Source organism: Delphinapterus leucas, chromosome 15 (assembly GCF_059928025.1).
Source record: "Delphinapterus leucas isolate spDelLeu-1000000601 "Yukka" chromosome 15, BTC_Dleu_Yukka2, whole genome shotgun sequence".
Lineage (NCBI taxonomy): Eukaryota > Metazoa > Chordata > Mammalia > Artiodactyla > Monodontidae > Delphinapterus > Delphinapterus leucas.
Window position 1 is genome coordinate 76,917,570 of NC_143143.1, and position 13,236 is coordinate 76,930,805.

Sequence of the window (13,236 nt, forward strand, 5' to 3'; positions counted from 1 at the left end):
GCTGTAAGTGCCTCAGCATTCCATCTGAACCCTAATTTCCATCCTGCAGACAAATCGGTACCCTGCTCCGTAGGATGGTGTGCGGCCATATCCAAAACAATGGTTTAAGATCAGCCCCAGGCCAGAAGACCTCTGATGGCAGTAGGCAGTGACTAGAGACTCAGGCGAGGGCCAATAGAACCTGCCTCGGCCTCAACTCAAGAAGTTGCCAGCTGAACTGGGGAGGCAAGTGTCCCCTTGGAATGCCATAGCAGTCAGGAGAAGAAAGGACTTTGCAGGGATTCTGTGAGAACCAGCAATAATCCTGCTTTGTATTCCTGAAGTGATTTATCTTTTTATGGTGTTTCTTTGACTCTTTATATTCGGGCTCTAGAGCCAGACTGTCCTGGTTCCTTGTTCCTGTTCATTGTTCCCTGTTCCTGTCTCTTCCATTCTTAGCTGAGTGACCTTAAGCAAGTTACTTAACCTCTCGGCCTCTCAGTAAAATGGCCTGTATTATTAGTAATGACTGCATCGGGTTCTTGTGAGAATTTGAGTAATACATGCACACAGGCTCTCAGCTGACCAACACCCCTGGGAAATGGAATGGGAGAGAAGAGGCTTAAACAACAAAAAAGAAAAGCAAATAATTTTGACTCAGGCAGATGTGAGTTCAAATCTTAGCTTGGTCTCAACTGGCTGTGTGACCTTGAGCAAGTCACTTCACCCTCTGAGCTTCTATTCATTACCTGTGAAATGGGCCCAGTGTTGCCTACCCCATAGGGATGTGATGCAGAGTAAGTGAGATAGCAGAGGTGAGGCCTTAGACCAGAAATCTCAAACTAGCTGGAATAATCTGACCTGCCACTACTTTTGTTTGGACCATACAATGGCCCCCGCCTCCTGCCCAGCTCTGTCTTTAACAAATATTTTCAAACATACAGAAAAGTTCAAAGACTAGTACAAGGAGCACCTGTACACTCTCCACTTGGATTGATATTTTTCCAGCTTTTTAAATTTTTTATACAATTTTTAAATGTTACTTTCCATTTACAGTTATTACAAAATATAGGCTATATTCCCTATGTCATACAATACATCCTTGAGCCTATCTTACATCTAATAGGTTGTACCTCTCACTCCTTCATCCCTATATTGCCCCTCTCCCTATTTTTTCAGATTTATCTATCTATATTCATATGTACAGTTTTTTTCTGAATTATTTAAATTAGTTGCTGCCTTATTGGTACTTCATGCTTCAATACTTCCACAGAAATCCTAAGAAAAAGTACATTCTCCTACATAACCACAATAACATTATCACACCTAAGAAAATGAACAATCATACCACAATGACCTGTAATATCCAGTCCATTCCCAAATTTACCCTTTGCTTTAAAAAATGTCTTTTATAGCTTTTTTTTTAACAGTATCAAATCAGGGTTTACACATTGCATTTGAAATTATTTCCATAGTATTTGTTTATCTACCATAGTCCCTCTACCTTTTTTTTCATCATCCCTCCCCCAATATGTTATTTAAAACACTTTTAAACCCATTGGGAAGTTGAAAGAATGGTACCATAAACACCCATACACCACCATTCAATGTTTTGTTTAATTGAAACAAAACAATTGGTGCTGGGTCAATTGGACTTCCATATGGGAAAAAAAAAAAGACATCACTCCTACCTCACACTATCCACGAAATCAGTTTAAGATGGATTGTAAATCTAAATACGAACGATAAAACAAAAAAACAAAAGCTTTTAGATGAAAACATAGAAGAATATCTTCCTGTCCTTGGGGTAGGCAAAGATTCATCAAACACCAGCCAAAAAGGAAAATTTTGATAAGTTGGGCTACATTAAAATAAGAATTTCTCTTCATCCAAAGACACCTTTAAGGGGAAGCATAGGCCGCACAGTAGAAGAACTAGAAATATGTGGCTGATAAAGAATTCATATCCAGAATATTGTTGAAAACACATGCAGATTTATGAAGACCAACAAACAAATAAGGAAAAAAAAGGAAAGGCTTGAACACACATTTCATAGAAGAAGAAATGCAAGTGGCCAATAAGCACACGTAAAGTTGCTTGCGTTCATTTGTCCTCTGAAAAATGCAAATTAAAACCACACCTCAATACCATCTGTGGGCTGCTGATTCAGAGGATAACAGGGAGTGCCTAGAGCCAAGCCTGGAGGAAGTCCACCTTGAATGGCAGAGCCAAAAATTATGACTCTGCCAAGGAAACAGAGGGCTCTGGAAGCTGAGGGAAGAGGTGCCTCTGCCTTTGTGCATGAGAGCAAGGTCACTTTTCATCCCTGACATTATATTATACATGTATGTGTTTATTTATTCCTTTTCTGTTTCCTGTATCGAACATAAGCTCCATGCAGTCAGGGATTTTGTTTCATTCTCTGCTGAATCCTTGCATCTAGCACTGTGCCTGGCATACAGCAGGTGCTCAGTAATTATTGAAGGAATGCTGAATGAATAGCAGATGTGCATTGAGCACATCTGGGCATGGCAAATGCAGATGTGACCGAGAGGAGGTGCCTGCAGCCCACTGGCAGGACTGACAGGAAAGTGAGTAACTGTGGTACAGTGCGATGAGGGCAAGACTCATACGATCAGCAGTCTGGGGAAGTGTCCTGTGAGATTCTAGATGGCCTTTGAAAGGGAGGTGAGACATGCTTGCTCGAGGGGCAGTGAGAGGAGGCCAGCCTGCCTGGAGCAGCTGGTGCCTCCAAGGAAACGGAAAAGGGATGGGGTGAGATCAGAGGGGCCTTAACCCTATAGCTCAGTAGGGGCCCCAGAGTCAGAAAGATCTGATGACCAACCAGTCCTGCCTCTTCCTCACTCTCGCTCTGTGACCTTGGCAAGTCATTTCACCTCTCTGAGCCTCCATTTCCACATCTGTAAAATGTGGATCATAGTTTTTCCTCCTGGGGTTGCTGTGAGGACTAGAGATAGTACCTATAAAGTGTCTGGCATGTAGCAGGCGCTCAATCAATGGGAGCTGTCCTATTCTTACACTTTCTCCTGTGGGCCATAGGGAGCCCTTGAAGGCTTTAGAGGAGAGGAGTGGCCTAAAGAAAGGTGTGGGGGGGGTGGTCCCTTGAGAAATTCCAAGAGAGCATGAATTGGGCCTCACATGCTTGTCAACACTCAATTACAGACTAGCCCAAGTAAAACACGTGAAGAAAAGGATCCAGAGCCTGAAGTAAGTCAGAAATAACACTATGCCCTCCCCAACCCCTCAAACTCTCCTGTTCCAGGCACCTGCCCCGAGGAAGCCATTGCACAATCCATAAATGCCAATCACCAGTATTGTGATAATATTACAAAGCAGTGACTATCTGAATTCAAACTCCCAGAGGCAGTGAGTAGATAAAGGTCGTTGACATGTCATAACTGCTTTCCAGGCCCCAGGAGACTTGGCATTGATTACTTCTGGTGCCAGAAACTCCTGTTGACTGAGTATTGACTGTGATGTTCACCCTGGTAAACTCCAGCCAGGCAGTCCTTTCAGAGGAAACTGAGGCTCAGAGCAGAAGTGACAGACAACATTTCCTGCCAGCAGCTTTAAGAGCCGGTGTGTCCTCTTATCCCTCTACCACAGTGACCATCAATGTTCCACAGAGCAGCTGCCCCACCAGCTGAGTCCCAAAGGGAGGAGAAAATTCCCCCGAGCCCATCAGGCCAGTGATGAACATATAGCATGAGCAAGAAATAAAACTTGGTTTTAAGCATCTGATTTTACTGTTTATTTTACTACAACATAACCTGGCTTATCTTAACTGATCACAAATATACTCTTGCGTCATGAGTATATGCTTTCATGACGCATATGCGTGCGTCATGCTTTCTCTCAATATATTTTTATAAGGTATAGCCGCAATGAAACATGTAACTGAGGTTTATTCATTTCTTGATGATGTTAATTTGTTTCTTTTTTTTTTTTTTTCTATTACTGGTCCATAGATCCTTAGCCACAATTCAAAATCTAAAAAATCTGAAACCTAAATGCTTTTTCATAATTTATTTGGCAGTTAAGACCTGACCTGACCTGAACTTCTTTGGTGGCAAAACTTGACCTCAATAGACAGAAAGCTATCTATAATCTTTATCATACTTAATATGAATAATCATATGTTCCACTGAGAAAATATTTAGATTTTTACTTACAGGGTGACCCATTCCTCTCAAGGGGTGTTATATAAATATTCAGTGTATGTACCATGTTACCTTTCAAAATTCTGAGATTTTTTTTTTTAATTTCAAAACATATCCGGCTCCAAAGGGGTTTGGATGAGGGATGGTGGCCCAGTACAAACGTTGCTGCAATGAACATCTCTTGCATAATGTCATTTACAAAGATGGCCTCAACAATATTTCCCATTCCCATGTTCTTCTGGAACTTACTTTAATTCCTGTCCCTTTGAACCTGGTGGGATTGTGAATCACTTATAGCCAATAAAAAGTAGTGGAAATGCCAATGCACAACTTCTGAGGAAATGCAGCTTCTGACTTGTTGGTTGGACCATCCACCTTAAGAGCCTTTAGCCACCACACTGTGAGGAAGCCCAGGCCACGTGGAGAGGCCACGTCCAGGTGCTCTGGTCAAGGCCCCAGCAGAGGTCCCAGCTGACAGCCAGCATCAATCACCAGACACGTGAGACAGCAAACCTTTAAACAGTCTAGCCCCCAGCTGTCAAGTCATCCTCCACCTTCAAGCCTTCCTAGCTGAAGCCCCAGGCAAGCAGTCCTCACTGTGCCCTTTCCAAATCCATGAGCATAATAAAATGGTTCTTGTTTACACCACTAAGTCTGGGGTGGTTTGCTACGCAGCAATAGTACCTACAACAGTGCTCTTCTGTATGTATCCTGCGCACCAGGGCAAAAGTTTCTCCAGAGCACAAGCATACAAGAGTGCATTTGCTGAGCAGTAGGATATGCACATCTTCTGTTTAACTGACTGTTTCCCAATTGTCCTCTGACATGGTGTGCCAATTTACACTGTCTGCAGCAGTGAACAAGGACTTCCTGCCTCAACCATGGCTGCTATGATGAGACTTTTCCAGGGCTCTGTCCCTCTGCCACGAAGCCCCTCCGAAGAAAGAGAGTAAGATATGAGGAACTGGCATAAAAAGTTAGCAAAAGACCTTCAAGAGCATTGATTCTACAGAGACCTATGGCTTTGCAGTCAAAAGACTGACTTATATCCCTTTTCTAAATTCTGACACTATCTTTTCTATCCTGGACAGGAAGGCCTAGGGCATGACCAGGTGGCTCCTAGGGAGTATCAACTGATGGAAGTGATTCTCTCGTTCAGCAAGTATTTATATCTACCAAAGTAGGTGCCAGGCATTTTTCAAAATGCTAAGAAAAGAAAGAAGAGGAGGAGGAGAAGAAGTATAGGTACCAGATATTTATTGGACTTTTTTAGATATTTAACTTCCATTCACATCTGCAATAGTTCCAATTTCCTCCTCCTCTGCTTTCAGTCTGTGGGGTTCTCCGAGGTTGTTGACTCCATTTCTGCCTCCAGACTTGTTAGGTGAGCCAGCCTGGCGAGTCAGAACATTGTATTCCTCTAGTAATAGTAATTGATTCAGGGTTGGGTAGACGAGTCAGAGCTAATGAGACTCAATTCCCAAACATTTAAATTTGTGCTTTTGGAGAAGCCAACTTTCTCTTTCATGCTAGATATAAATATGAAAGGTTGTGAGGCTGACGCAATGGCAGCCATTTTATCCACATGTGGAGCCTGGGGATGAAGCCGGCACATGGAAAGAAACTGATGCAAGCAACAAAGAGAAATCGAGTCCTGATGACATAACTTGAGTCCTGGATCCATCTAGTCCTAGCCTGCCATTCTTTCCGCCCCCCCACTCCCCCACCCCCACACCAAGTTTTCTACCTGCTGAACTTTTTATGTTTTGTTTTATTTTTAATTGAAGTATAACATACATACAGAAACATACACATATCACAAGTGTATAGCTCACTGAATATTTAGAACTGAATATACCCATTTAACAAGCACTCACATCAAGAAGCACGTCCCTGGCACTCACTTTGTACAAACAGAATCATATATTCTTTTATGTCTGACTTCTTTTGTTCAGCATTATGTTTGTGAGATTCAGTCATATTGAGGAGTGAAGTTGTAAGTCACTCATTTTAATTGCTGAATAGTATTCCATTGTGTGACTATACCACATTTTATTTTCCAGTCAACTGTTATCAGGCATTCGTGCAGTTTTTAGCTGGAGACTGCTATGAATAATGCTGCTGTAAAGTCTTTAGTGTAGTGGCTCTCGTACTAGTAAACTACTCTCTTGACATAACGTATCAGTCAGGACTTTCAACTCAAACTGGCTTAAACAAAAATGAAATTTATTGCCTTAAATTACTATAATGGCCTGAAGCAAGGTTACATGGGCTCATGTAATATCAGCACGCAATTTCTCTCCATATCTTAGCTCTGCTTTCCTTTGGGTTGGCTTCATCAGATTCACCTGCTCCCCCTAAGGAGGTGGTCCCCACAGCTAAGGAATCCCTGCCAAAAAAAGAGTGTTCAGGGCTTCCCTGGTGGCGCAGTGGTTGAGAGTCTGCCTGCCGATGCAGGGGACGTGGGTTCCTGCCCTGGTCCGGGAAGATCCCACATGCCGCGGAGCGGGTAGGCCCGTGAGCCATGGCCGCTGAGCCTGCACGTCCGGAGCCTGTGTTCCGCAACGGGAGAGGCCACAACACTGAGAGGCCAGCGTACCGCAAAAAAAAAAAAAAAAAAAAGTGTTCATGATCAAGTCTCATTGGCTTGGTTTCAGTCACATGGCCATCCCTGAACCAATCAGGGACTAAGGGAATGGAGTGTGCTGATTGGCTGGACCTGGTCACATGCCTACACCCAGACCCCGGGGGCAAGAGGAACTTCATATGAACTACCTGACTGATAGTGGAAAGGGTGACTCCCCAAAGGGAGACCAAGGTGCAGTTACTCCAGTGGAATAGATGCTGGGTAGGCAAAAACAATAGACGTTTGTGGACCATACCAAGCTTTTTTTATGCTTTCATGACTTTACATACTCAGTTTCTGCTACCTGGAAACCCTGGGTTCTCATTTCTCTTCATCCTTTAAGACCCAGCTCAAATATTTTTCCCCAGTGTGATATCTCCCAGAATTCTTGGTCTGGATACTCAGATGGGTGCTCTTGACCTCCATTTCACTCTCCTTCTACTGGAAGAGGCTCAAAAGCTTAAAATGACATTCCCCAGGCTCCCTTGCAGCAAGGAGGCCAGTGGTAAATTAAGTTCTGTCAACTACATGCATTTGCATGAGATCTGAAGGGTGGGAGGGAGGCAGTGGTCCTCTTCCTGTGGCTGTGGGCCCTGACCAGCCAGTCCTGGAAGATGGGAGGAGCATTGGCAGTCGAGTCCTCCGTCTAGTCCCCAGTTTGAAGGGTGAGGGGCAGGAGGATGTGGCAGTGGTGATGGCAGGAGCAGCAGCAGTTTGGTGACTTCTGAAGCATGACCAGAAGGAACCTTAAAGTGGAGGAACCTTAACATCAAAAGTCCAAAATGGGGACTTCCCTGGCAGTCCAGTGGTTAGGACTCTGCACTTCCACTGCAGGGGGCTCGGTTTTGATCCCTGATCAAGGAACTAAGATCCCACATGCCACACAGCATGGCCAAAAAAAAAAAAAAGAGAGAGAAGTCCAGAATGGTCACTCCGATCACTCTTCCACCCCTTCTGGTGACTTTGCAAGCACCTAAATCCTGTATCAAATCCTGTTTTGACTAAAGTACCTGGAGTGGTTTCTATTTCCTGAACTACATCCTGACATAAAATTCTCTGATGTAGAATAATCATAGACACCTCTGTGAGAGCACCAATTACACTGCTTTATGTGTACGTACATACATATGGGTGTATTTTCACGTGTGTACATAATAAAACAAGCAAATAGCACTTACGCTGCATCAGGCACTGTTCTAAGCGTTTTACTTAAGCCTTACAGCAACATCTTGAGGGAGGTATTATCACCACCCTCATTCACAGATGAAGAAACTGAAGTATAGAAGGATTAAGGAACTTGCCCAAAGTCACACAGCTGGGTTTTTTTTAATATATAAGTTATGCGTCAGTTATGACTGGATTATACATTTCCTTGAGGGCAAGAAAATGTCTCTTTTTCATCTTTGCACCCTTTGTGCCTAAATCAAGGCCTGGCACATGGTAGATATTTGGCAAATATTGGTTAAACGAATGCATGAATAAAATGTTTATGAATTCATCTGAGTCTGCTGTAAGAAAACAAAAAAATTCCCCCTCAAAGTCCAATCATTAAAAAATGTTTCAAGGTATTTCTTTCCCCACTAGAGCATGGGTAAGTAAACTTCTTTTGTAAAGGGCCAGGTAGCAACTATTTTTAGTTTTGCAGGCCATACAATCTGTCACAACCACCTAATTCTGCTAGTGTAGCACAAAAACAGCCATAGACATGCAGCTGTGTTCCAATAAAACTTTATTTTCAAAGATAGGCAGTAGGCCAGATTTGGCCCATGAGTTGTAGTTTGCTAACCCCTGCACTAGAGAATGAGTCTCTGTTGTATCGAAGTATTTACTACAAATTATTGCACTTAGTAAAATCCATCAGTACCTTAAATTTTACTTTGTTTTGAAATATTACTTTTTAAGCTACCACCCTTCAGCTTATCCCATTTACTTCCTTCAGTATATTAAACTTCCTGGCACATAATTTTCATCATGTCACTCTTCTTATCAAAAACTTTGGTGGCTCTCTATAGCTTATAGAAGAAAGCATAATCTTCATTTGACCTTCAAGACCCTCCATGACCTGGCCATGACCATTTGTATCACTTACTTCTTTCCAACATGTAAGCGGGGATAGAGAATAAGTATTTCAGGTTCTATACTGAGGAGCGTGCTTAGTAACATTCCATGATTCTACACCGTACAGGGCTCAGTCAACATTCCATGACTCTACACAGAAGAAGGGGGTTCAGGGCTTCCCTCGTGGCACAGTGGTTAAGAATCCGCCTGACAATGCAGGGGACATGGGTTCAATCCCTGGTCCAGGAAGATCCCACATGCCACAGAGCAACTCAGCCCGTGCACCACAACTACTGAGCCTGCACTCTAGAGGCCATGAGCCACAACTACTGAAGACCTCGCGCCGCAACTACTGAGCCCATGCACTGCAACTACTGAAGCCCGTGCACTCTAGGGCCCATGTGCTGCAACTACTGAGCCCACGTGCTGCAACTACTGAAGCCTGCATGCCTAGAGCCCATGCTCCACAACGAGAAGCCTCCGCAATGAGAAGCCCGTGCACCGCAACACAGAGTAGCCCCCACTCGCCACAACTAGAGAAAGCCCACACACAGCAACAAAGACGCAACACAGCCAAAAAAAAAAGAAGTGGGTTCAGCTAACATTCCTTGGGTCTATACAGACGAGGAAGCTCTGTAGACATTCCATAATGATAAGCAAAGAGGCTCTGCAAACATTCAATGATTTTATAGAAACAGGTGTCCTGCAAACAGTACAAGATTTAAGCCACAAAAAGGGGTTCTGCAAACATTCCATGATTCTGTACATATAAGAGTGTTCCTCAAAAATAGTTCATAATTCTATATACAGGAAGGAAAAGTTGATCAAACACCCTAAAATTCTATACTCAGGGAGTGCTCTGTAAACACTTTATGATTTTATACCTAGGAAGAGACTTACAAATATTACATAATTCTATAGATAAAAAAGGGCTGTGTGAGTCTTCCTTGATTTTCCAAGGTGTTTTGCAAACAGTTGGTGATCCTGGAGAGGGATCTACAAACAATTAATGATTCTACTCGGAAGAGGGTGTTCATTTCCCTGATTCTACTGAGAACAGGAATGCTCTGTAAAGATTCCACGGTACCAAACATAGGAAACTCTGTGTGCAGTTAATGATACTACAGATAGGAGGGTATTCTGTAAATATTCCTTGATTTCACACAGAGGAGGGGCAGTCTGCAAATATCTCATGATTTTATATGTAGGAGAGGGTTCGGAACACATTCCAAGATTTTACACAGATAAAGGGAGTCCAGCAAACACTCCTTGCTTCTGCTGAGAAGACAAAGAATCCCTACAAATGTCCCTCGATGTTACATACAGGAAGAGGATTTGGAAGCAGTTCATTATTTAATACACAGGAGAGTGCTTGGCAAGTGCTTGGGAATTCTGTGGGCTGTAGTGGGCTTGGCAAATCTGATCTTACAAAGGAAAGCAGTGGGATGGGCAGTTCTATCAATGGACCCCAAAGGCCAGAGCCCAGAGTCTCTAAATGTTTCAAGTGCACATAAAGATGTTTGAGACCAATACTGACTCCAAAATATAAAAAGGAAACCGCAAAAATTGAAATTAGTCTAAGTTTAATAAAAACATCTACAAAATATAATGTTAGGTCAGCTAGTCATCTACCTCTGAACTCACACGATTGCATCTAACTGTATCTACTGAGCCATGGGGATGCATTTTGTTATGCTTAATATGATGTGGATGTGGCCTTACAAAGTAACAATGCCAGAGGCCCAGGAATATCCTAAAATGACCCTAGATGGGGAAGTTGCTGGAACGTTCCCGTGGGAAGGTTAGAGGACTCTCATCTCCAAGCCACTTGCTGCCCCTACCAGCCCAGCTCCTGAGCAGAACGCTGACATTCCAGAGCTGGGCTCAGTTCATTCTCTGCTGGGGTGAGAAAATATCCCAACTCCCAAGGGACGGACAGGGCTCCAAATATCACCCACTGATTGGAGGAAAGGCTGCCCATGTCCGCAACAGGGAAAGCCAGTGAGCCAAGGACATTATGTTGTGGCATGTGCCTGGAGCAATCAGATATTGTCATGGTATCAGGAAGGAAAAACAGCTGTGTCTGCTTCTCCCCCTCCCATCCTCTGAGCCGCAGCATGACTCCCAGCAGAGTAATGGGGGTCAGAGGAAGGAGCTGTGGCGGCTGCTAAGCCCCAGGGTCACAGGCAGGAATCAGGAATGTTGACCAAAGGCAGTGAGAGAACGTCTGAGTCTAGGGTCTAAACATCCCAGAGCCCGGCCATAATCAATCAGCCCATACGACAGCAAATGTAATATTGCCCTGAGCTAGAGGCCACAGGATGGGCAGAGGTTAGAGCTCTGTTCTTCCATTTTCTTAACCCATACCCCGCCTTTAATGAACATAAAAGCACCTCAGTCTCCTTTGGCATCATTTCGATTTCAAAAGAAATTTTTTCCCTCTAACTCTAAAATGATTAAAGAACACACAGAAGAATATCTTTATGACCTTGGAGAGAAAAGGATTTCCTAAACCAAGCACGAAAAGCACAAATTATAAAGGAAAAGATTAACCAATTGGACTACATCAAAACTGAATATCCCTCAATGACAAAAGACCTCGCAAAGGGAAAAGACAAGGACAAGCCAGAGAAGATACTCACAACCAATATAACAAAGAGATTATATCCAGAATTTATAAAGAACTCTTACAGATCAATGAGACAAAAGACAATCACCCCAATGAAAAAGGACTAGAGGGTTTTAAAAGGCATTTCTGTGAGAAGAGGTAACCCGTAAACATATGGAAAGGTGCCCAGTGTCAGGATTAATCAGGGAAATACAAACTAAAACCAGAAATCAGATACTGTTTTACATCCAGAGATTGACAGAAATTCTACTTCTAGATATGTACTCCAAAGAAATTCTGGCAAGTGAGCATAAGGGGATATATACAAGGGTGTTCATTGCAGCATAGAGTATAACACTGAAAAATTACAGGCAACCTAAAGCCATTATTAGGGGAACGGGGGAAAAACTGGTTTTATTTGTCACATGATGGCATACCATGCAACAGTTAAAATGAATGAACTAAAGCTTCTCTATATATCAATAATGTGAGAGAACAGCAAGCTACAAAATGAGACATACAGGGGGATAACATTAGGCTGAATTTAAAACATATAAACAATGAAACTATACATACTAAAAGAAAATATGAAAGAGGGCTTTCTAATTATGATTCAATGACCAGAAGCCATAAAGGACTGATAAATCTGACTATGTTAAAATAAAAACTTACGGCAAAGAAAGAGAGAGAGAGAGAGAAAAACCCACAAATGACAGGACATCCCTGGTGGCTCAGTGGTTAAGAATCCCCCTGCCAATGCAGGGGACATGGGTTCGATCCCTGGTCTGGGAAGATCCCACATGCCACGGAGCAACTAAGCCCGTGCACCACAACTACTGAGCCTGCGCTCTAGAGCCCGCAAGCCACAACTACTTAGCCCGCGTGCCACAACTACTGAAGCCCACACGCCTAGAGCCCGTGGTCCGCAACAAGAGAAGCCACCTCAATGAGAGGTCTGTGCACCACAATGAAGAGTAGCCCCCCATACTCGCCTCAACTAGAGAAAGCCCATGCGCAGCAATGAAGATCCAAAGTGGCCAACAAAAAAAACCACACAAATGACAAGCCAGAGAAAAATTCTTGCAACTCATCCCACAAAGAGCTACTCTCCCTCATGTAAGAAGAGCTCATAGAGACAGATAAGAAAAATGGACAAAACCCAATAGAAAAACGAACAAAGAATATAAACATACAGTTCATAGAAAAGGAAATTCGAATGGCTGTTAAACATATGAAAAGCTGCTTAGCCTCTCTCATTCTAAGAAATGCAAATTAAAAACTATAGGAATCTCCATGGTCCATCTATCACTTCGGCAAAGTTCCAGAAGCTTGATAACATGCTGAGTGATAAGAGTCTGAGGCAACAGCAACCTTCAATTCCTGGTGGGGTATAAATTGGCCCAACCTCTCTGAAGGACAATTTGGCAAAATCTATCAAAATGATAAATGCATATACATTTTGATCCAGCAAGTTCATTTCTAGGAATTTGTCCTACAAATAACCCTGCATATGTGAAAGATGACATTTGTATGAAATTATTTAACAAAAACATGGGCCATAATAGAAAAAAAAAAGGAAACAAAAACCCATTGTCCATTGAGAGGAGACTGGTAAAGTAAACTGTGATCCATCAAATAACAGAATACGACGCAGCAGTTAAAAAAAAAAAATGATGAAGCTCTCTATGTACTGATATGGAAAAGTCTCTAAAATACATTGTTATGGGAAAAAATAAGTGTGATGATACCTACCTTGTATAAAAACTGTAGGAAAACAAGACTGT